The 23,611-nt window shown below is 38.6% G+C and overlaps 1 protein-coding gene across 12 annotated transcripts in view; it reads left to right on the top strand.

Moving 5' to 3' along the window:
- Nucleotides 1-23,611, top strand: part of LOC107272983 (serine/arginine repetitive matrix protein 2) — a 134,201-nt gene that overhangs the window by 28,317 nt on the left and 82,273 nt on the right. Inside the window, exons 1-2 of one of the 12 annotated variants that reach the window (XM_025090301.1) lie at nt 15,236-15,445; nt 15,637-16,355. The exons of 10 other annotated variants lie outside the window; for them this stretch is intronic. The gene's annotated coding sequence lies outside the window, so the exon portion shown is untranslated. Of the gene's footprint in view, nt 1-15,224; nt 16,356-23,611 lie in introns of those variants that run through there. One more of the 12 variants, XM_025090300.1, reaches the window with a different exon arrangement.

The following is a 23,611-nucleotide window of genomic DNA, read 5'->3' as shown; positions in this document are numbered from 1 at the left end:
ACGTTATTGGCTAGTGGCCAAGGAGTGTTTTTCTCGTTCTTTGGGTAATCTTGTTTATGCACAATAAAATATTGTTATTTTAGGTAAAAACAGTAAATTCTTGTATCAAGAAAGATTCTTAATTAAGGATTTTTATATAATTTGTTTCAATGTATTTATTGTTTTGACATATGAACTTTTCGCGGAAATATATTCTTGATTAGTCAATTGCAAAATTATGGAAAAAGTGGAAATTTAATATTGCTAATTATCTAATGCCTTAGACAAGGAACGACCATGAAATTGGATTGCTTCCAAGTCTATTGTTCCTTGAGATAGCAATCACCTCGTCACATATGCGGCCTCGAGTGGGTTCGTTGTCTATTAAAAAGCTTGTTCTTTTAATCATACAATTTGCTAATAGGCAATACTTTTTATTATTAGAAACGGATAGCCTTTGATAAAAATTTCATATTTTTTAAAAGAATTTCCTTAGAGACGAAACAAGCTTGTCAATTATTTCACATAGAAATTTTATCTTTCATCCTGTCGTTTCTACGTCATTTCTGCTATAATCCACGTGTAACAAATGAAAAATCAGGACCAGTAAGCAGCCAATTTCTTGACAGCCAGAGACCGATATTTCACAACGAACTAGTTGGAATTATCCGAAGTTTGACGAAGGTCTCAGGTCTTACGTGACAGTTAAAGAAATTTTTTTGAAAAATCAGACGTGACTCCGTATAAAAAAAAAAGTCTGTACTATGACGAAATTAAAAAAAAAACTTTGTAACGATCTGTCTACATTAATAAAAATGGCATCAGTACCGTTCTCCTATGCGATCACACTACAGATCAGCATCCTTATATTGTCTTTGGTCCATATAAAATGTCAGGCATTAAAAAAATTAAAAGACTACATAACATAGCAGACTCATAGTATGTATTATCCACTCGAATCTTTTTTCTCACAATATACATACACGTGATACAAAAAGCAAAAGTGAGCTCTGACCGAATAACAAAAAATTCTAAAATCACATACAGTCTCGTACATCACAGCGTTTTCTGCTTGATATAAATTTTCACTTTGCCATGCACGCCTTTCCTACGCGCCTCAATAAATTCTCGTAGAGCCACTAACACTGGCTCTGCGACTGTTTGCCGAAGAAATCTTCAGAAAAGGGTTTACATTTAATCGTCGCGTCGTCTACCGCCACACTTACGTCTCGTTTCTACTGATACGACAAAAAAAAAACACAACAAATTTCAACATTGAATTTTCCCAGCAAGATAAAAAAAAACACGCAGCATCCATCGCCGTATCCCAGTTGCATCTCTTTACGTGAAATACAGCAGGAGCTGATTGCCATAAAAAATCACCAAAGTCATAGAAATGGCAGTGGAAAAAAATTTACAAAATCCCAAAACAGTCGTTGTCGGAATTCAACCCCGTTGAAATATTCAATTTTTGGACCCCTTTCCTACTACAAATATATCCGATCAATTTTCTCGGTGGTTTATCAAATTTTTCAACGGATCATCTGCATTCGGAAAATCTTTCGCATCCGGCATGCAATTACAGGGAAGACCAGCTGCACGGTTATCAGAGTCCGAGTGGCCTGATTCGACTCAAGAAAGTTCTCTCCTTGAGAATATCGTCTCGTCGTAGAACCTGAGTATCGATCGTGCCATATCGATTCGTTCGCCTGGAAATATCGAATGCTTTGCTCCGCTTTGCATATATGTATCCCTTGGAAGGAGTCAGACGATATTTCAGCTTCAGAGAATATCCAGCAAACCGTAACGTACCTACTGATACAATGCAGTAAGACTCGGTGAACTTTGCCACCTTCGACTCGCTGCTAACTTCAGCTCTGATTATTTTCGTGTCGCTTCCTTCGCAGCTTTATTCGTTTTAACATCGACGTTCCTGATGCTTACGTAAAACTTATAAGTAACGATTAGCCGACGGATCTCTTTGGACGACTGTACTTAACGTCAGGCACTTACTGATTTACATGACGATGCAACTGGTTTACGATTACCATTACGACGGGCTATCAGTTCCATCGAATATGTGCTTTGGTATACTTTTTTATATAGTTTATGGAAATTCCATTACGATATTTTATTTTATACACTTTTTTATCGAGTCGTCTATCTTTATCTTTTTTTTTTTTATTATTTACCTAGCTATTGTCATTATTATCGGTATCTGGAACCCATGCGAATTTGCCTGCTTAGATTTTACTCTCGCTCAGCTTATTCTTCCACGTGTATTCCATACCGGCAGGAATTTCGAAATTGCTACTTCCGGAATTACTAGGATGTTGTGTGCCGAGTAAACGCGAGTGTATTAACGTGTTATCGTTTATCCCTGTATGTTTAACCCACTTTTCGGACTGCTGAGTGCAAAAATCTTTCGCTCTATTTTGGCATTACGTCCTTTCATGAAATCCGCATAATTGCGTCTTGTACAATATAGGCTCGGAGATGATCGTGAGGGACGAATCGGATGTAATTTTATTAATAAAATTTTATAGGATAGTCCGTAATGAAATTTTTTTCAATACCTCATATAACTTTCGAATTATTATAGAAGTAGGTATAGCGTGCGTGAATAATTTTTATAAGAAACTTTCATCTCGGGGTTAAGTTAGGTACCGAGAAGATCGCAGGATTCACCCATCGTACCAAGTAATGACGATTCGTTTCTGACAGTGAACTTTGACCAATGAAATGCCTGACGAACGGAAGCGTTTCTCCAAAATGGGTCACGCGAACACGAAGTTACCGAGAACGTGGAATTGCGGGATGCTGGCGTATGAATTATGTACGGATTCCAGACTCATACGGCCTTGAACTGTTAACCCACATAATGTTGAGCCCGTAACCAGCATCCCTACTTTGTACCATTTTTACTACCTCTATATATACAGCAGTCTTACCCTTCGATTATTCACGCAGACTTTCCGGCTTCACTTGAAATTCCAGCTTCGATGCTCCAGCATCAACCGGAATTGCCTGAGGCTTCATCAATTAACCATCCTCTTCCTGCAGGTTGCTGCATCCACTTCCTGTATCTTTGCTCTCGGCAACAGTTTCCGGTATATTTCTCTACGTGGCTCCGCCGATAGCTTCCCAAGTCAAACCGCAAAAATAATCGCGGCAAACGAACCGTAACTATTTTTGACATTGATTTATTGAGACGAGGAATTCGTGTCCTGGACCATTTATCTGGATTAGATCTGTTATCGATCTGCTCAACACCCTTTGTGTTTTTTTGCTTTTTTTTTTTTTCGTTGCTACGTCAACACTTTGCGAAGATTGTGCAGACGCAAGGGAGAGCAAGTAACATTTGTTTTACATGGAAATCGATGAGAAATGTAATTTTGAATTGCGAAAGTTTTGATTAATGACAATTTTCTTAGAATAAACAGTCGTTTTTCCAGTGATATCACTGACGTGACATATAACAGCGATAGGGGAACATCGAAAACCAGCGAATTTACTATGGCCATGTTAATGACTTGTTATCCTGATGAACTTTCGTGTTATCGGGAAAATTTGAGTTTTCGTATAACTTTTTTCATTTACTAAGTTCACCCTGTATAGAATATTATATATTCTTTTAGGTAGAATCAATTGCTATATATTTTCACGTGCTTTTTCGATTCACGGTAACAAGGCGACTCCAGCTGCAGATTCAGATAACGTTCTAGCTTTTTGATTCCCTTCGAGTCGCCACCCTGATCGGAAGCTGCGCTCTCCGATTGATTCGTGCAGGAAAGATTTTTTATTGTTGAGTTGAGGAAGCCGCCGCGAAGGATCCCCAAGAGTTGCGTACCGATTCGTTGAGGAACGCTCTCGATTCAAAGGGACGACTAGAGGGAAAGGATAAAGAGTTATCATCTATAAGGATCTCGACCAATCAGAATGATTAGTTCCCGTATTTGACTATTGTCAAAGTCAGTCTGTCTCGGGACACCGATCGAGCTGCCTCGAGTTCCACGTTAGTTCTCGGATTTCGGAGTTAAGAAAACACGTCACAATATTATGTATATAGCAGATCAAGCTATACATATATTAGTCTATCTATACGAAATTCTACGAAAAAGTTCATCCGATATATTCTTCGTTAGATCTTTGATAAGAATGATCTCCTTCGGTGAATATCCCCTATAAGGTATGCATAAACCTTATCGAATAAAGAAAGAAGAAGAATCTCGTAATCGGTTCTACTTGAAAAGATTTGAACACGAGATTCAATTCAATTATTTATGCGAATCTCGTAAGGAAGCTTATCCATGTCAATTGTCTTTTGGATCGCACAGATATACGATCCCATTATATCTAACTGGAGTCTTCGGTCTCTTAAGTCTTTGTCTCTCAAGTGTGGAATTTGCAGGGCAGACCCTTCTCCATGCTCCCCGCAACGCGGTAGCGCCGTTCTTCCGCGTTAACCAAAAAGGGTCGAAGCACGTAGGCGTAAAAGGCGCGCGTGCTTTGAGTCAAAGTCTACGCTTTGTCACAGTCACAAAAGAATCTGTTGACTCCTCTACATTCTGTATTATAGGTCATGGCGACTCGCAGAGAGATTCGAGTGAATGAAAATCTGTCACATTGAATTTTCATGGAATCAGGAACGATCGCGAGCGTAAGACCATTACTTAGTAAAGAATTGAAGAAAAAAAAATAGAAAAAAAAAATAAATAAAAAGTCGACCATTTATTTTCATGCAGTTCCATATTCTCGGACGAGATTTAATAAAATGTAGGATAACGTTCGTATTATGTAATATCGATATGGAATATATGCCATTCGTGATAATATATCCCGACAACGTTTTTACTACTGGAAAGCGGAGTGTCGTATACCAGCATCTCCAAGATCTGGACCAGAATTGATATCCCTCTATTGGATACGTCACGGAGACCGATGGCCGAGGTCATTTCCGGTTTTTCTAAATTTACGTCGAACTCTTCCGGAATCAAATAATTTATTGCGTAGGGTCATGTATATATATATCGGGCGGTAAAATTTAAATAGTATTTTTATACTGTACTTGAGCGCTTTCTCGAATTGGGCTTTATTCGTGGATTCATTACTTTAATGAATGCGTTGTGTATAAATGTTTTCGTTGGACCTCCTTTGTTTGATAAAAAAGCAATAGGCCCGAAGGGAGTAGCCAAGTCGACCCTCATGACGAATAACAATGAATTCCCAAAGAATACAGGATTCACGAGCAAAGGCTCCGTGTTATTGACCCGAAATTACAAGCGCTTTGGCAATACTTATCCCGAAAGACGTATAAGCTCTGTTATTGAATTTTAAAGGGACAGGACGAAGAACTGTATCAGTCCTTAAGCTTAACTTTATCCGTAAACAGGTAATAGAGATATTCGCCAAGGGGAACTTCGCGTCTAATACGTAATTAATAAATTTATCATGCAATTGACAAATCGATTTTGATGCTGTGACAACGTAAATTCAGCCATCGATCTCTGTGTGTACTTCGCATGCAGTACTCCTAATTCCTGGAAATTGAGGATGCGCCGATTTGAACGCTGAATAGGTAGGAAGGGATTCCGTTCGGTCGCGAACTCAGCCGATTTAGAGGTAAAACAGAATCCGGTATCTTGTCGAGTGATTACTCGATTTCACGAAACCAGATAATGCCATTATCTCTTAACTTATCTCGAATTAATTCGTTAATCCCCTATCGTACGACTTACAAGGGTGTTATCTACCTTTTAGTGAGAAAAGTGAGAAACGATTGGTCGGATGTAAACTGGACCACCGACCGGAAGTGTTGTCGATTAATTTAGCAAGGACAGCGCTACCGGAAGTTGATATCAATTCGTCCGGACGATAGAACCGGGAATGTTATGAAGAATTGAAAAATCCAAGACAAAGTTAAACCGGAAGTCGGATATTTTTCCTCATAATGAATTCGCCAATTTAATCTATTAGTAAACTTTTCACGCTGAGTTTACACGACCAGCATTAGTTACCGCGTTACGTTTTCCGCGCACCAATTTCGATTTAATTATACAGCATGTAAACGCAACGTCCATTAAACTTACTACTAATTAGATTTTACAGTTCAGGAAATTAGTTATGGATCCATGTTGAACCTCGATTGAGTACTTGAAGTATTTTATGGATATGTTGTTATTGAAAAATCATTGACGATCATCAACGATGATCATCAATGCCGAATCAATGTTGTCGCTGCAACGTAAATGCAACTGATAGACATGAAGGTTAATTAAATTTCACAATTTTCTCTCGCATTCTCCAAAATCACAACCCTTATCGTCCGCCTATTGTGACACTTTCGAAACACCTAATTTATTCGTAACACAAAGGACAGCATCACACAGTGAGTAAACTGTATGGGAATCGGGTGAAACTCATTTACGACTTTACTGTTAAAATTTTTTTTTTTGAAAATTACATAAACCCATGGCCTGTTAACACGTGCTTGTTACAGTATCAAAATGGCAAAACGGATAATATAATTTTGCTAACACACAGCCACGGCCACTCTCATGCGTTCTATTATGCATTGTTTGCCAGGTATAATTTTGTAAAATTTTCAACAGAGTTTACAACTTCCAAGCGTCTAATACGATTTAGCATATAGTGTATACGCTTTATGCCTGTACAGTTTATATATATATGTATATACCTGCTACCGACTGCCATGTCCGTCAAACTAAATCTCCGTAAACTCAACTATAGCACCGGCTCTTTGGATTCTCATGAAAATGTATCCGGGTCAAGCGGCCGCTATGAAACTACTGAATGGTCCAGGCATTTAGTGGGATTAAAACCATTAAAGAGCCGCCACCTGGTAGGTTGATGCTTTTTTTCTTTTTTTTTTTTTTTTTTAATAAACGTAACAAACTTAAAAATGAATAAAATTATTATACATGGAATTTTGATAATTACACGCAAGCGTGGAGGATAATTAATTTTTTTTCAATTTTTTTTTTATCAAACTGCACAGGGGATGCGACCCGAAAACCCGGCCCTGGTTACCAATTACTTTCACACTGACTACGTGGGAATGAGCGCACTCGACAGTAACCGGGATGCTGTAGGTTAAACCCTTGTAATCCTAGGTACCGAGGTATGGCACTGTCACAGGGGGTTGTAGTCAGACCGAGAGAAAGTAGGCTAAGCACCTGCTGAAATTCTACCTCTGCTTTCACACCACCCCTATGGCGGTCCTGTCGCCGTCTAAGACGTAGTCTTCGTCTAGAATTCTCTCGAGCCACCAGAGACATTTCCCACGACCGCAACGCGTAGACAGCCGTGTTAATAGAATCTCCCTATTCATTGCTACAGCCATTGGAATTTATTACCCGAGAATGTAATTCGGTATTGCCGTTGCTATGGAAACGATAAAAATTGTTATCATGGGAAAGAAGTGATTTGAAATAAATTATTTTTAAAAATTTCTGAGAGCTTTTTTTTTCTTAAATTCACTTTGCTCTGATTCGATGATATTTTATTATTTCATAATTTTATTTCTTTGCCCTATAATATTTTGCTGAAAATCGGGGCTCAATAAAACTTATTATAAAAGCCCTGTAGCACTTCTTGAAAGCTCTCTTGTGTATTGCCGCCCTCGACTGTGCGGTCGGTTGGTGAATGTTTTCTATTTTCTTTGAGTGCGATAGAGACAAGAAATAACAGCGACACGCACCACAAGAGAGATACGTTGATACGCATCCGCTTTTTCATACAGGGTGGCTTTTATTTGGAAAAAGAATAATTGAAATGTAAAGATCGGCTAAAATCCTTTCTTTTGTATACAGTGCCGCTACTTTTTATACGCTTTAGGGTTTTTAAACTATTTTAAAGCCTGTTTTTAAGGATGGATTTGGACTTGGTTCAACTGTCGTATAGAACCGAGTGGATATAAAATAATTCGTAACCGTTTAAAAAAAATTCGTAATTTTACCCTGACAGGTACCAGAATTCTTGTATCAATTTTCACGCTTGACAATTAATGGTAATTTAAGATGAATCTGTACTCAGTTACGTAAATTCACTCGGATGAAATGCAGTAAACAACATTAATCACTCGCAGTTCCATTAATTTCTTCGTTTTGAATTAATTAAATCCTGACAACTTGATCTCTGTGGAATAAACACGTGAGCTTTTATGAAGCCTTTACCATTGTGATGTTGAAATTTTTTTAGTATAATCTCAAAATATACTTCATACCCTCATTGGTCCAGTCTAATATATTTTTTACAAAATTTTCGAATGTGCTATTAAAATTTGTTTTTTCCTTAAGCCTATTTTATTGGGAAAATTGTAATTTGGCGGTAAAGTTCAATCAGAAAAATTTATTTTTTGTTCGGAAACAGCATCCCTTCGCATCTTGCATTGCTCTTGAATGCACTTGACCGATCGCTTTGTTTTTACCGTGAAAGAAGTAAATGTAAAATGTAAAATTGCTACGGGAGAATGTCAATGCTATTGGAAAAATTCAGTCTCGCAGTCTGAGTCCAATAATACTCGCCGCTTAAAGACTGTCTGGGTTTTTTTTTGGCACACCGGTAATATTTTTTTTCTCACATCCGAGTAAACGTGACGCTTCGTACAATTTGCAGAGTATCTTACCGTATCTAACTAGTTTACCTATATTATATATTTTTTGACGCTAGACTTTACCAAGTCCCTTAATGCACAGTCACCATCTTGAATCAATTTTGTATTCAAGCAACTTCGTGACGCGATGAAGCATAATAAACCGATAATTACATACAGGGTGTTCCAGAAATATGTAAACCCCTCAAAAATAAACTAGAACAAAAATAGGGAAAGGGAATTTAGAATTTAAAAATACCTACCGTACCACTCACTCCCGATCTGATTATTGAACTTTGACCTGGTCCGGTTATAAAAATTCAATATTTTTCGACAAAACGTAAGTCAACTCTTCGTTACTTACTTTGACTTCAAGTATTCCATAACCATATCTATCAGATTTGTTACTATTGAGACACACTGTATGTATGCATATACACGTGCATGAGCATTCATAGATAAAACTGTCAGCTCGGTATAGGGAAACGCCTCGAAGCAGAAAACACATAGCCAAATAAATAACCGACACCCGTTAATATATGGGAATACGATATCGATTTGGTACAAGGGTTACGGATTTATATGAATAAAATTTTACGTTCTCCAGTTTTACTGTGCTCCACTCCATTGGGTTCTCAAAACGTCGTTTTATCATAAAAAAAATCTCATTCACACGCGCATTTTGTATCTCAAAGGTTGAATTAACTTTGAGATAAAAAAATAGGGTGAACTCGTATCCATCTTAATGTTACGTCAAGGGACTTTTGAAGCTTCGATACTTCACTGATCTCGCTAATCGCAGATGATAGCAGAGATGGGTACGTCATGTTTTAATAAACGTGTCAGGTAAACGATCTCGCATTAGGCAGCCGTTCACACCGCGCGATTCTTATAGGCGAAATCGTGCTCGTAAAACTGCTAAGAGATTTATAAGAGCTTACGAGTGCGAAAGCTCGTAAACAAGTCTGGAAAACTGTCGTGAATGAAAATGGCTATTCGGCTTAGACACCAAGAGCCAATTTTATTCACGGTTAGAATAAATAAACGCGACTGACATATTACGGGGTTGGATGTCGATAAATGAGACGAGGATATTCTTGAGATGAAGTCGAAATTTTTTTAAGGGCTGATTTTAATTATTCTTCTTTTTAATAACTTCTTACATATGTCATAGGGATGAAATGACGAGTCACTAATTTGCTGTCAAAACCACGTGGATGTATTGACTGGTGGGAAATCCTAATCCTGTGGTTCGGTCTTGAGACGCTTGGAAAGTTATTTACTGTAATAGGGAAAAGCTGTTTACAAGGTCGACGGTTAACGTCACGCGAGGAGGAATTTGATAAATGGGAACGCAATGATAATGATCCCTCTTATGACATTACCAGAGAAATTCATATCCTATATAATTTCTGTACTGACTTTTCTTTCTACACTTGGTTCGTACACGATTGATTTTGTACAGGTACATTAAAGTATAATAGGATTCATGAATTTTTTATGTGTCTGTACGCAAATAAAAAATTTTTTCGACAAACAAATCTTATACGTTTGTTGACGAAAATTGCGACGATTGTCGCGTAAAACTTTTAATAATACCGAAAATTTTAATCTACATTAACGTGGAAAGAAATACATAAATTTTGACATTTTTTTTAATCGCGTCGAAATTTGTTTTCTTATTACCCACGTACAGAGACAGTCCCCAGGTTAAGAAGTTGAAATTACGTTGATGGCTGCGGGAGGAGACACCTTTAAGGATAATGATGATCGTTGCTGTGATCGATCACCAATGGGAGTGCGAAAGTGTCACTGACAAGGCACGTTAGATAAATAATGTATAACCATTATTTCGACAGGATTATAATTTCGGGATAACGGCGTTAATAGTTTTCAGTATACCTCATCTTTCAATCCCGCGCTTCGATTTAATTTCGCTTTCCCTAATAATCGTTAGATAACAAAACTCCCCTGAAAAAAAAAGGAAAAAAATATATTTTACACAAAAATGTCCCATAATCTCGCACCCCATCCACCCTAAAATTAACAGCCAGGGTTTTCTTTTGCAATGCATCCCCACCGACGTCAAGCACCCTCGCCACAAAGGAGAAAGGGACAACGATATATTTTTATGAAAAACAGGTAAAAAAGTGAACCTCAGGCAATTCCCTTTATACAAAATAAAATTAATGACGTAACATAAGCGCAAGGGCCCCACGGCAAACAGCGAATGCTCTCCTTTCGTTAATAATTATTTCTGAAGTATCGACTCCTGCACAAAGGAAATTAGGTAGCTCGAAACATCCTACGAATCGTTTAAATCAACCTCCTTGCTGGGTCCGGGCATCTGGGTCAACAATCCAAACGATAATATCCATTCTACCTGTCCAAGAAGTAATGAATTTACGAGACCAAGTGGCCTCACGTCGTGAAAGCTTCTTCCTTCGCTTCCGGCTAATAAAAATTAACGATTACAGTAGCCGTCGTCGAGGACGAGCAGTGCCCTTATGTATAGGTATAATACCGTATACGTGCATCCTACTCCGTTTTCGACTCTGATCTTCAGGTGATACAAATTTCAAACGAGCCTCGTTTTCTCGAACTTAAATTGCCCCATTCAACTCAAATTTCTCTAATCGTTTTCCGATTACAGTTCTTTCCGCCAGGTCAAAGGCACCTTGACCTTTTTTCTTTTTCTTTATACTCAAACCAAATGACCTCGTAAACTGGCCACCGTTACCTTCGGTCTCGTGTTTATTTTTAAGCAGCTTTGAAAGAAGACAACGAGCCATTCCGCCGTCTTTACCCTCTTCCATTTGATACGTTGCTTCGACTGCATTCTTGACAGTGCGTTCCTGTTATCGCTGTATATTATCGCTGTATATGCCAATCTCCCGTTACATTGGGCGACTAGGAAATATCTCCTGGGATTAATTGAATAAATTTCTTTAAACGAGTAAATGCGCAAGGGTTCTTCTGTTTCGCTCTCTTGGTTTAATGAGTCTCTTTGTGGCCAGTTACCTAATGAGTGTCATGTTCCCTACAGGCATTGTTATTGTTATTATTATACCCAGTCACTCTCTTCACTCGTCAGCATTCACCGTGAGCTTTGAGTCCTTTATTTTTTTAAGGTTGGCTATTGACAAAGGCAAACTTTCGCTCGTTCTTTAATTGCACAATTAAATGAGCGCGTGTACTGTCTATCGTTTTGATAAATTTTTTGTTTTTTTTTTCCACGTTTCTCGTTGATTTTTCTTTTATTACCTCACATGACCTATGGACGCTGCTGTATAGGATGTGTGTGTATACATATATACATATATAGATTAAAAATATATATATGCTGCAGTAAATACGAGCGTACACGCATGGTTAACTCTGTATTTTCGTCTTAATAGAAAAATCATTAAAAAATATAAAATTATAGTTTTTTTGAAAATTTTGCAAAAAACTTGCATCCTACATACCGAACCATCGTATCTATATATAGCAGGTACTGTTTTTGATACGTTAGATTATATCGTTAGCGCACATCTATGCTTGACCTATTGCTCTTCTCTGTGCTGGTACTTTGGTGCTTTTATCATTTCCTTTTCCCCAGAGAAGATTTCGTTCGTTTAACTTATATCACGCAGGTGAACAAACTTATCGGCGTGATGAGTTATCGGAAATACGTGTTTGGGCTTCGCCATGCTTCCTGGTGTATAGATAGGGGTTAGTAGTGGGGATGACTTTATTTGGCAATCCAATTTTGGCGAATTATGTATATTCCAATATATCCTTGTTTAGTTCTGTTGAAGATTCCATGTAAAAGTGTCTGTTACTCGCTTCCAAACTTAATTTAATTAGAGAAAACTAATTGGTTTTGTATATTGAACATTTTTATTTAATCTTCAAACGGCCTGCGTTTACCTTCATTGCGGAAAATTTTTCGGAATATTTTCCAATCGCGTATCTATATATGCGTTTTATTATTATTTAATAGCCATCGTAGTATACATATATATATATATATATATACATATACTATATACATGTATATATTATATTATATATATTCGATTATCCTTCATAGGCTCTTTAACATTGATCCAGGATCCCTTGGAAGGATGTTAATTCGTTTTCCCTTACAAATTTTACTTTTTTTATCAGTAGCTTACGTCACACTGAACGGACCCTCGTCACATTATTGAAAAGCTTATATTTGTATGAAGTTCTGTTGGTGCGGATTATAACGTTGATGAAATAATTAAACAAATTTTTTTTTTTTCATACAGTGTATTCCTATCCCTAAGATAATTTGATAACACGTTATCTCTGATATATCATTTTCTCCCCTTTAGCTCCGACCTTGATACACTCAGGACTGATCTCTAATATTATTTGTACAGAAACCATGTTTTGAATTATAATTTATGAAAATTCTATATAATTTAATACACATCCTTCTATATACCATGAGGTTATTCAAGCCAAACAAAGCATCTAAAGTTAGGCGGTTCATTTAATTTCTGTAGCAGCACCAACTTCAGGTGGTACTTTTGTACCGAACAACCCTATGTATTTGTACCACACTTTCGTCAATTTTAATTTGCTCGAAAATAATGTTAATTAAGTTATCCGCTTTACGAGTGTGATGCAATTCAGTTGATTCCTTTCTCGTTTTTATTTGCGACTGCATTTATCCCATAACCTTCCAACCTTAGGTCTCCTTTGAAATATTTGTATAAAATACTTGGATATACCTATCTACTTTTTTTTTCTTTTATATGGGGTTATCAGATTTTATAATAAAATATGGATGGCTATTATATCGCATGATAGCAACGATCGTTAAATCCTTCATTACTATTCCTCTATACTTATACCTCACGATCGTAAAGTCCTGTCCACAACTCCCGAGCTCTTCTATAACTCAATCTAAAATTTTCCACACGGATGAAAAAAAAAACAAAACCTATATCGTCAACCACCTCGTGAAACTTTTTCTTCTCCCACAGCTCGAGAAGCATCTTTACGCATCTTTAACATTATTGCCCAGGTATGACATCATCTTCCGTTACTTTCGCATAATCAAATTCTCTTATCAGAATTCCTTTTCTCTTATCCCCCTTGTCTGATAACCTTTTAAAATATGCGTTAGTCTCGGTACTACCTCGACCCGATCAATTTTCAAGGAAAGAATGAAACCGTGTATGGCAGATGTCAAAGAAATTAGGTCCGCAGATCGAGTCGGTTAGGACGAGAAGAACGGTCGGAAAATAAAGAAGGAAACCGGAAACACGAAGCGTCGGCAGAGGCGCCGACGAAGCGACTCGGTTGCTCTTGAGTGTCGTCGACGTGAAAATCCGGATGGAGGAAGGATAACAGGGGGGCAAGGAAGAAAGGACGAAAGGATGGAAGGTTGGTAGGACGACTAGGGCAGGATACGGTAGGAGAGTAGAGAACCTCTCTCTGGTATGCTCCGGCCGCGGAGGCTGCGCGGAAAAATCGATAAGCGTCGAGCCGGCGAGGAGCGTCGAGAACGTAGCGGACGGCGCAGTCAACGTCGGACCGGCAGCCCAAAAGACACGCGGCCGTTACAGTGACGTAAGCCCATCCGTCGTGCGTCGACGTCGTCGTCGTAGTCCTCGTCGTCGTCGTGTGTGCGTCACTCAATCGTGTTGTGTTGTGGCCTAAAGAGAGAGAGAGAGAGAGAGAGAGAGAGAGAGAGAGAGAGAGAGAGTATACATATAGCGTAGACGTAACGTGCCGGCGTCGGGTCCACGGTAGACTTCCGCATCTCAACAGATTCCTATATGCGTATAGGTAGATTGATACCTCAGCTTCCGCATTTTTCTTTCTCCGTTCTGGACCACTGGACTTCCTTAAGCTTCATGCTGGGATCTTTCAGATTTTGCACAATCTTCATCGCTCTTCTCAGTCAAAGGACTATCTTAGCTACAAGGGATATTATGAATAGGAAGTAGCTGGCACCGAGCAGTGGCAACGTCCTATCTGCGCGACGCGCCGGCTGGCCGGTGATCTGGGTTTCCCTCGAACTTCTTTTTCCTTCTGCTAATTGACGAGGTTCCATCAATGTAATCAATGGGCTACGGAAACTGTATTCCGAAATTTTCATAAGCTCGCTTTATGACCTCTCCGCACGTATTACGATTCGACGAACTCGATTTGGTTAATACTTTGATCACGTTTTACGGACATTGTCGAATGCTGGATAGTGGCCTTTTTTATTTGTTCTTTTTGTACTCTTTTTCGTTCTTGAACTTTCGACAAGATTTTTTCTTATATTTTGTTTTCAAATTTCATAGCTTTGGGGTCTTCTCCTTCTTTTTATCGTGAAGCTCAGAGAAAACAACCTCGCGGCCTTCCCTTTCATGGTAATCGCTTGCGTTAGTTGGAATTTGGGAAAATTAGTTTTTTGACATATTTTTTTTTTTTCGGGAAAAATTCTTTTCGATCAACTCCGCGATACTGTCTGTGCGGATCGATGAATATGTTCTAATGATTTGGAGATACGTGAAAATTTTGAAAAAGACGTGAACCTTAACCTAACACGTCAGCCGTAAGGGTGGCGATAATATTTTCGTTTAAAATATCGAATAGAACGTGTTATTAATATTATTCACAGATAAGTGAACTTTGAAAAAAATGTTAATAATCTCATCATGCTCGCGTCACTGATATTAAATTACTATACGATCATGCATCGCGTTACGTTAATCCACAAATGTGTAACAATCAATTGGTGAATGTAAACGTTTGATCGAGAGCGGCTAAATCGCCAGTTTAATTTTGTGAAACGTCACCGGAGATTAATTACCGACTGATTCAAATTACATAACGCTTTTGGTACCGTAAACAATGTTTTTTATCACTGGAAAATGAAAAAAAAATAAAGACCATAAAGTCTGTCATTTACATTCTCCAGGTCACTCCCATAACGAAAAAAATGTTTTGAGGCCGAATCAGTATAAATTACAAAGTTCAGCCCTTCCATGCTGTTTTAATTGATCATCTTAATCTTTCGCGTTATCCCTCAGACAAGAAAGTTAACGACCTGCCAAAATTTATCCACTAGTATCGGACTACGTAAAGAGGTGTATGGACCAAAGATTACGAATAAGATTGTCAGAGTGAATTAATCATCAATTATATTGATTATCATAAATCATCCCCCATCTCTCAACAAACAATATCATAACCATGGGATACGTCATGTAGGAGTCAGTAGAGTGAAAAAAATATTTGTGCACGAATTCAATGAAGTAGTCGACGGTAGTCAGACACTGTATAACTCGTCCGCCTACTAGTACAAGTGTTCAAGATGTATTATAGTACAGAAAATAAATTTAAAAAATAATAAAAATTATTAACAATAATTCCCTCGAGAAGCAGGCAGCTAGAAAGAGAAAAAGTGCAAAAATAAAAGATTTGAAAATGATTAATGTTATCAAGAAAATCAGCGTTTCACCCAGCAATAAAAAATGAACCTTCGCCCCTCGGTCTATCGGTCGCACAACCCTTGGGTGTCAGAGAGCAAGCAGTGCGGAAGAGTTTAAACGCACTCTTCTCTCTCTCTCTCTCTCTCTCTCTCTCTCTCTCTCTCACACACACACTATCTCCCTCTCTCTGACTCTCGTCATACCGATTAGTCAGTCAGTTATGCATCTTGAAAAAAAAAAGTGAATGATGATTCATGAAAATCATGGATGGGGCTAGTCCAAGATCCTGGATTCGGAAGGAGGACCATGGCACTGAGGTAAGATCGGGCAAGGTCAATTTTTATCGTTAGATTTCGTCATCCCTTAGACCGTCGATGAAGCTCCTTTAGGTGATCCGCACCCTAATTAAGACTCGAAGAAGTGTTCGAATGAACCTTTTCACAAGTGGATAGAGAATCTGACACGTTAGGAATCACTAGATAAGCATCAAAGACCCATCGAGATCTGGACCCGACGGGAAAAAATGTAAGGGATGAAAAAAAAAGTTCACGTAACAAAGGGAAGCGAGCCTCACGGACGTCTTAATCTACCTACCTAAAAGAACTTTTTTGAACATTTATACCTCACCCTTGTGCATCTTACTTTACGATTAAGAGGGGTGGACAACAAATTTGGAAAGTTTAGAAAATACGTAGAGTCTCGTGACCCTTAAAAGTATAAGTTCGCAATAATCCTGTTGGTTAAATTTTATTTTACCATTTAGGGGTGGCTCACTTACAGTTGCGTTTTGCTTACTATGACACTCGTTGACCTTTGACCAGTGATAATTTTCACTTTTTATCACGTATTGTTAACACTTATCATAGTAGAAGAATTTCTATAGGTAACTAGTGTTGCTGTAACTACCCCTCTGATACAGCTCGTTAAGGCAGGCATCTCCTGGGGCGATAACCCTTCCCTGATGTCAACATTTTGCCTCGAGCTAATTACACATTGCTTTTTTCATCCTCATATATTATCATGCTTTTTTTTTTTTTCATATTCGTTATCTCTCCCGATAACGAGCCTGAAAATTATCCCAAGTTCGACGACCGAGATAATCTGTTTATTCCTTATTATAATATATATCGCTCGACTTCTTTGTCTTCGTCATCGAGCTCGTTATGCGTGCCTTGAGTTATCCCTTGGTAATATTATTGGCCGTTGTATTGTTGGTATGCGAGCCACCCTCGTTAGACCCTGCTGGGCTCAATCTACCCTTGCCCGTCCAATGATAAGACATAATATTGGGATTCCAAATAGTTATCCATTCGAGGATCTCTCGACTATAGGCTTTTTACTCGTAGCAAGTATTAACCAATTCCAAGCAAAAGAAAAGCAACCCTTGCCCTTATCCGGATTCGAGTAAAAAAATTGGTGCGGCCTATTTCACGATAAAAAATCTGACGACGAATCTCAAGCCACGAAGGTTAAGAGATAACGGATTTGTGAAAACGAAATTCCTTTAGCTTTGTTTCCTCATTTGTGTTTTCTCTTGTGTCATTACAGGGCAAAATGGATTAACCTGGGGCAGTTTACTCGAGTCTGAATCTTTAGCCTCGTTTTAAGTTGAAGACTGGAAATACAATTTTGGCCACTAATTGAGAGCGCGCCCTGGTACGATATATTTTTCTGCGAATGACATTTTCTAACTTAATTTTTTATTTTTCATTTTTTTTATACCAACGTGACTCATGCGGTCTCAAATTAACTTTTTTTTTTGTTATTGTCCCCAACGTTCGAGTTTTACAAAAAAAAAAAAAAAAAAATATAGACGTGTTTTCGATTGTTTTCTATTTTTATCTATCTTCCTGCAGCGACCAACTTATGTGCTCCTGTTTTACATCTTATTTTCAAACTTTAGATTTTAAAATTTTCACAAGACCGACCACCATGTAGAATTTGAAGAGAGCGAAATTATCGTATAAATGTTGGGCTTACGTCAGTGGTATGGATAGCCGCCACTGTTACATGGTGGGACTATCCATCAATCGTTAGATTGCTGAAGATATCATAAAATGCATATATTGGATCAAAGGTCAATATTTACTATTGATTAAATCTATTTAAAAAATTTTCATCTCGTGAATTTAAAATTTTTCAGTCTTTCGTATTTTTCATTCTCATACGTAAATACCGGAAATAGAATTCCACGTGATAGAAACCAAAGTGCATACCGTTCTACAACAAAGAGTCGCCCTCAGGGAATAACGCATGGAAAATTAAATTTTTACATCGACAAGCTATCCTATCTCGTGCATTTGTACTTTGACTCGTTTATGTCATCCAAGCGCGCGAAATTGGCACTTTTCAAGTTTACAACTGGCCACGCGTAAACATTTTATTGTCCGCCTTTCAGCAGTAAAGTATCTACCATAGAAATCCCCCCCCCCCTCAAAAAAAAACCCTGTAATCCTTACGATAGAATACAAATACGTAATATTAAAAAATTTCGAAAAATTAATCCAATATTTCGTAACGGTGTCCGTTGACTTGTCAATTAACGTTTTCATTAATTAAAAACACTCAATTACGTTCGCCCACTTGCACAGAAGTCAGGGGCGTCATTATCTACCGATCTACGCGAAGATACGAAATTTCGATTCAGCAATAATTTATCCATTCGGCTGATACTAGTGAGAAAAAAAATACCTATTCTTTCCAGCCAGGATACAAAAAGTTTCTTTTGCCTTTATCCACGCGAGCAGGAATAGAAGTGGCATAAATGAAATTTACACGATTTGGCGCAACAGGCGTCGAGACGCCCAGATTAAAAGCGGCCAGCAAAGTTTTCCAATAACAATCCAAAGAACTTCCTTTTGTTCTTCCTACATTTTCTGGACGTTCCTCGATCCTCGTCGTTATAACCTTCGTCAGCCGGTTACGTAACCTTAACTTGTTTAATTATCTCATGAGAGACATTATGAAACGTAGACCTATTAATACTCTGCTGGTTAACGGCCGAGTTGAAAACTACTATTAATTAACGTTAAGGACGAATAATAATTTTACTTTTAGTAAAGCTGCTAATTAATATAAAGACGGTTGAACGTCTACGATCTCATTAAAATTAATTATCAATTATATTTATCGAACGACTTTAATTAACGGTATTTTATTTTACTTAAACATTTATTAATGCTTTGCATCTGTATATAACATTTATTCGGTTTTTTTTTTTTTTTTTTTTTTTTTTTTTACTACGGACATCGTAATTTCAACGTTACTCTTGGATACTTTGACAATATAACGAACCTTAATGGGGTTATATTTTATTATGGGATTGAAACGGATCTACGTGTTTCACGAAATGCGGACTTTTTTTATGTCACTACGCAATCCTATGTTAAATCTGATTTTACGTAGATTTGTTTTTCCTTTTTTTTTTTTTTTTTTTTTTTTTTTTTACTACGGACATCGTAATTTCAACGTTACTCTTGGATACTTTGACAATATAACGAACCTTAATGGGGTTATATTTTATTATGGGATTGAAACGGATCTACGTGTTTCACGAAATGCGGACTTTTTTTATGTCACTACGCAATCCTATGTTAAATCTGATTTTACGTAGATTTGCATGATTACTTTTTTGTAATGCGGACGTCGATAATACGTAACTTCTTTCGGTGGGAGGGTTGGAAAATTTAAAAAAAGGGGGCAAAAAATTGATTTGAAATATTGCGATGGCGATCCTTCTGTCCGATATCGTCGTGTGTGATTTTTGTGGAAAAAAATTTAAAAAGGTGAGAGGGAAAGAGTGTGTGTGAGACCAGCGAAAATAGTTGATGCGCCAACGACGAAGAGTAATGTCAGAGGGTGGATATTGAAATTCTATTTGAATGTCCTACACAAATTTCCATAGGCTATATTCCTGTACAATGGATCACATTTACTTATATTTATAACCTCTCATGTGTATCGTTTCAACTTAGAACTTGATATCAGGTATTAAATCCTCTACTTATAAAGCCTATAGAGTTTCCCCCTGAATACTTGAAAGATCTAAGTGAACACGTGAGACGTCGCATTGTTGATGTCCTGAAAAAATCTCATCTACGTATAAATAAACTGTCAGAATTCATATCGGAGTAGTGACAAACAAATGGACCGAACCCGTACAGTTATTTACAGACTTCTGGATAATCCCAAGAATTTTGTATTTTCGTATAAAGTTTTACATCGAAAATTTTTTTTTTTTTTTCACAGAAATCAAAATACCCAACCAGTTTTCATCGTGTCATTTACTACTCTCGTGTCATGAGAATAATACGAAACATCCTTCTGAAATCCTTTTGTCATTGGATACAAGTAGGTACATACGTGAACTCGACAATTTATTCAGAAAATATTCTTCCTCCCCCCCCCCTCTTCCCACCTTATCCACCCGATTCGCGTGCAAATCTTCGCTTCCATAAATCTCCAGCATAATAGCAAATTTGAATTCACGTTGAATTCCGAAGGAAATTACTCCATAGGTATATCGAGTGGGTGGCGAGTATTGCGTTTTGTAGATGGAAACGAATGAATTTGTATATCGCGATAGGAACGACGATGCTTTTCAACCTGCTATCTATATCTATTACCGTTACGACTTATTGTACGTATATATCAATAATGAAATATTTCCTATTCTCATTTCCTTTGTGCCATTGTCACTTCACTTCTTCGCGACGTTACTTCTTAGCGATTTATCATTTATGCTCCAATTGTATATTAATGAATACGACTTCGCAAAAGAATATCATTCGTTACACGTGCCAATGAAGTTTGAGAAGCAAAGTTACGGGATAGCCGGTACAAAAAAATATGTCCGTACACAAACTCTCAAAACGACCTCAATCCTGATAAAGGCTCTTGTTAAGGTTTCGAAACTTTTTCTTTCTTCCCTCGCAGCATCGACACATTTTTTCTGAATTACCTACCGTACACGATACAGATATACTCGTATATACAATTCGAAAAGTACAAATGGAAATTAAAACTAAGTTATTCCCCATGGCAAGTAGTAAATCGACAGCCAGTTGAACGTCTGCCTAAACTTTGTACCGACCTGTACTCATACATATATATGAGTTATAAACCGTTTCCGTATTGATCGCGTCGGCCACAAACATTCCACGTTACTTCTCAATGAAGAAGCCCGTTTCCTGTTTTACCGGGTTCCGCTCTATTTTATTCAACGTCCCACTAGCCTCGGATTTGCAAGAAAGTCCGCGGTGAGAGGCTCACTTTTATTTTTCAACTCCCAACCCTTCCCCGACGAGGCGCCGAAACGAGCTCGACGTCGACGTCGATAGGAACGACGCGTCCCAGAAAGTGGAAGAATAAGCGCCGCCACTGGCGCACAGTCGCTATCGACGTCACTGCCGCTAACTGCATCCCGCGGGTTACTTATATACATTTTTCAAATAAATTCTTTGACCCGTCGAACCATTGAAAACGTGACTAATGACATTCGAGTTCCTTGATCAATTTTCTCGGCTTCTTTCGTTTCCTCCCTGAAGACATTCTTCTGGCTTTGCGAGCCACCCCTCCGCTCCCCACCCCCTCCCCGCTCCCGTCTCCCCTACCTCATTACGCTTCACGAACCCCTCCGTCCACGTCATTAACTTTTCCTTGTTGATATACGACAGTCAAACGAACAATGTGCTCGATTACGATTTTCATGTAAACAATAATATTGTGTCCTGTCATAAAGTCACGTGTCTCTTAAACGTCAAATTCTGCAGGGTTGTTCGGCGAAGAGATTTTACCGAAGTCTATATATCCCACAGAAGTCAAATACACGAGGCCAACTTCGGGTGGGTCCAGATTTGAATAACCCTGTATGCCTAGAAACGAACCCTGTGTACACGTCGTGAAGTAAGTTGCGAATGACGCAAAGTCATTATTAGAAAGAGCCACTTGGTATATCGTGTAAGGAATAGCTATAGACAGTAGGGTGGTCGGATGACTGATACGCGTTGAGGCAAGATATTGCCAAGAGCTGATAACAAGATTACATGGATGGGGGGGGGAGGTTAAAAGATTACATAGAAATTATATCCGGTGCAATATTCGTATCGATTATTCATTTCCGTTACATCGTGTTTTTTTTCTTAATATTACAAAAATTTTCACACCTCTCCGCTCACACTTCTATGCGTAAGGATTCGCTACTTTTTTTCGCCGGCAGGTATTACGTATGCACCCTCTTCCTCGTTGAAGTCGACACTCTCGTTACCATTTTGTCGTCAAGCACACATCAATGCTTTCTCACGCAACTTCCTCTTGTTTCGCAAGAAGATGGTACGCCGTCACACCAGAAAATAGAATACATCAGGTCACGTGTTTTTCCCTTCGTATACCTTTCCCTTTGCATATAAACTGCATTTACAGCTGCCAACCGCATATCCTTGGTACAAAGCTCCCTATAAAATAGTAAAGACTCATTTCACAGTGACATCCCGTCTGACTCACCCTTTTGCGTATACTGTGTGTATATATATGTACATACACATTTCTCAAGGTATTCCAGCCACGAAAACGAGTTTTGGTACGCGTAAATATATTTGCCTGAATATTACAAAGATCTAGACAGACTTTCCGTGTACCGTATATCCTGTGTCTCATAATATCATAACCAGCCTGCATCCATTTTTATCTTCTTTTTAGAATACCGTTAGCGTCTTGTAAGAGGTACGGTCTATATGTAATTTCCATATGTAACATATGTGTGTATATATTGTAACGTAATTCTTTTACTTGACCCGACACCGATAGCAAAACATACGAGAACGAACTATCTTCGAGAACCAACCTTCGTTACCTTCGGCCGTCCACCCGTCGTTCGTGCATCCGCAAGCCAGGCGGCCGCCAGCCAATTCTTTTTTCACCGGGAACTGACGAGCCGGTATGAACTGTGAGTTGGGGTGGAACAGGCCCAACTCCACCAAGAACGAGAGCTCTGACGGAACCTATCGGACGAGGCGATAGCTTAACGGATCCTGTCGATTTTTGTGGACGTGTAAAATCGAGAAACGCAACCGTAGGTGCTGATCTTTGGGGACGCGTAAAATCAGCAAACGCGACTGGATACACGAACGGGAGCGGACGGTTACGGAAATGCACGGCCGCTCAGGCTGCTAGGTTTGAGGTAGAGAGGGTCGCAGTAAGAGTCCGGCAAATAGTGAGAGAGACAGAGAGCGACGAACCGAGAACGTATCAGAACGAATCTTAACTATCTATCGAGATCCCTTGACCAATTAATAAATTGGGAGACTCACCGGAGCTGGTGCAGCTAATCCGTGGAGGCCGAGAACTGCATCCAAAGGACACTCTGGGGAGCACTGCACTAAGGCACAGCACTACACCTCCGGAACACTCACAGGAATTCATAGAATTGCCTGGATGTCGCGAGAACAACGCGAGAACTGTACGAACCGAGAACTTGCTATACCGTAGCGAAACACGGCAAGAAAAACTATCAACAGATAGCACGGGAGCACGAGCCAGACCGTGACACCTCGGTCGGTGCCCCGAGACAGACTGC

Source organism: Cephus cinctus, unplaced genomic scaffold (genome assembly GCF_000341935.2).
Source record: "Cephus cinctus unplaced genomic scaffold, Ccin1 Ccin1_scaffold1343, whole genome shotgun sequence".
NCBI classification, from domain to species: Eukaryota; Metazoa; Arthropoda; class Insecta; order Hymenoptera; family Cephidae; genus Cephus; species Cephus cinctus.
The sequence above is the reverse complement of the archived record's forward strand: the minus strand, read 5'-3'. Positions and strand labels throughout refer to the sequence as shown.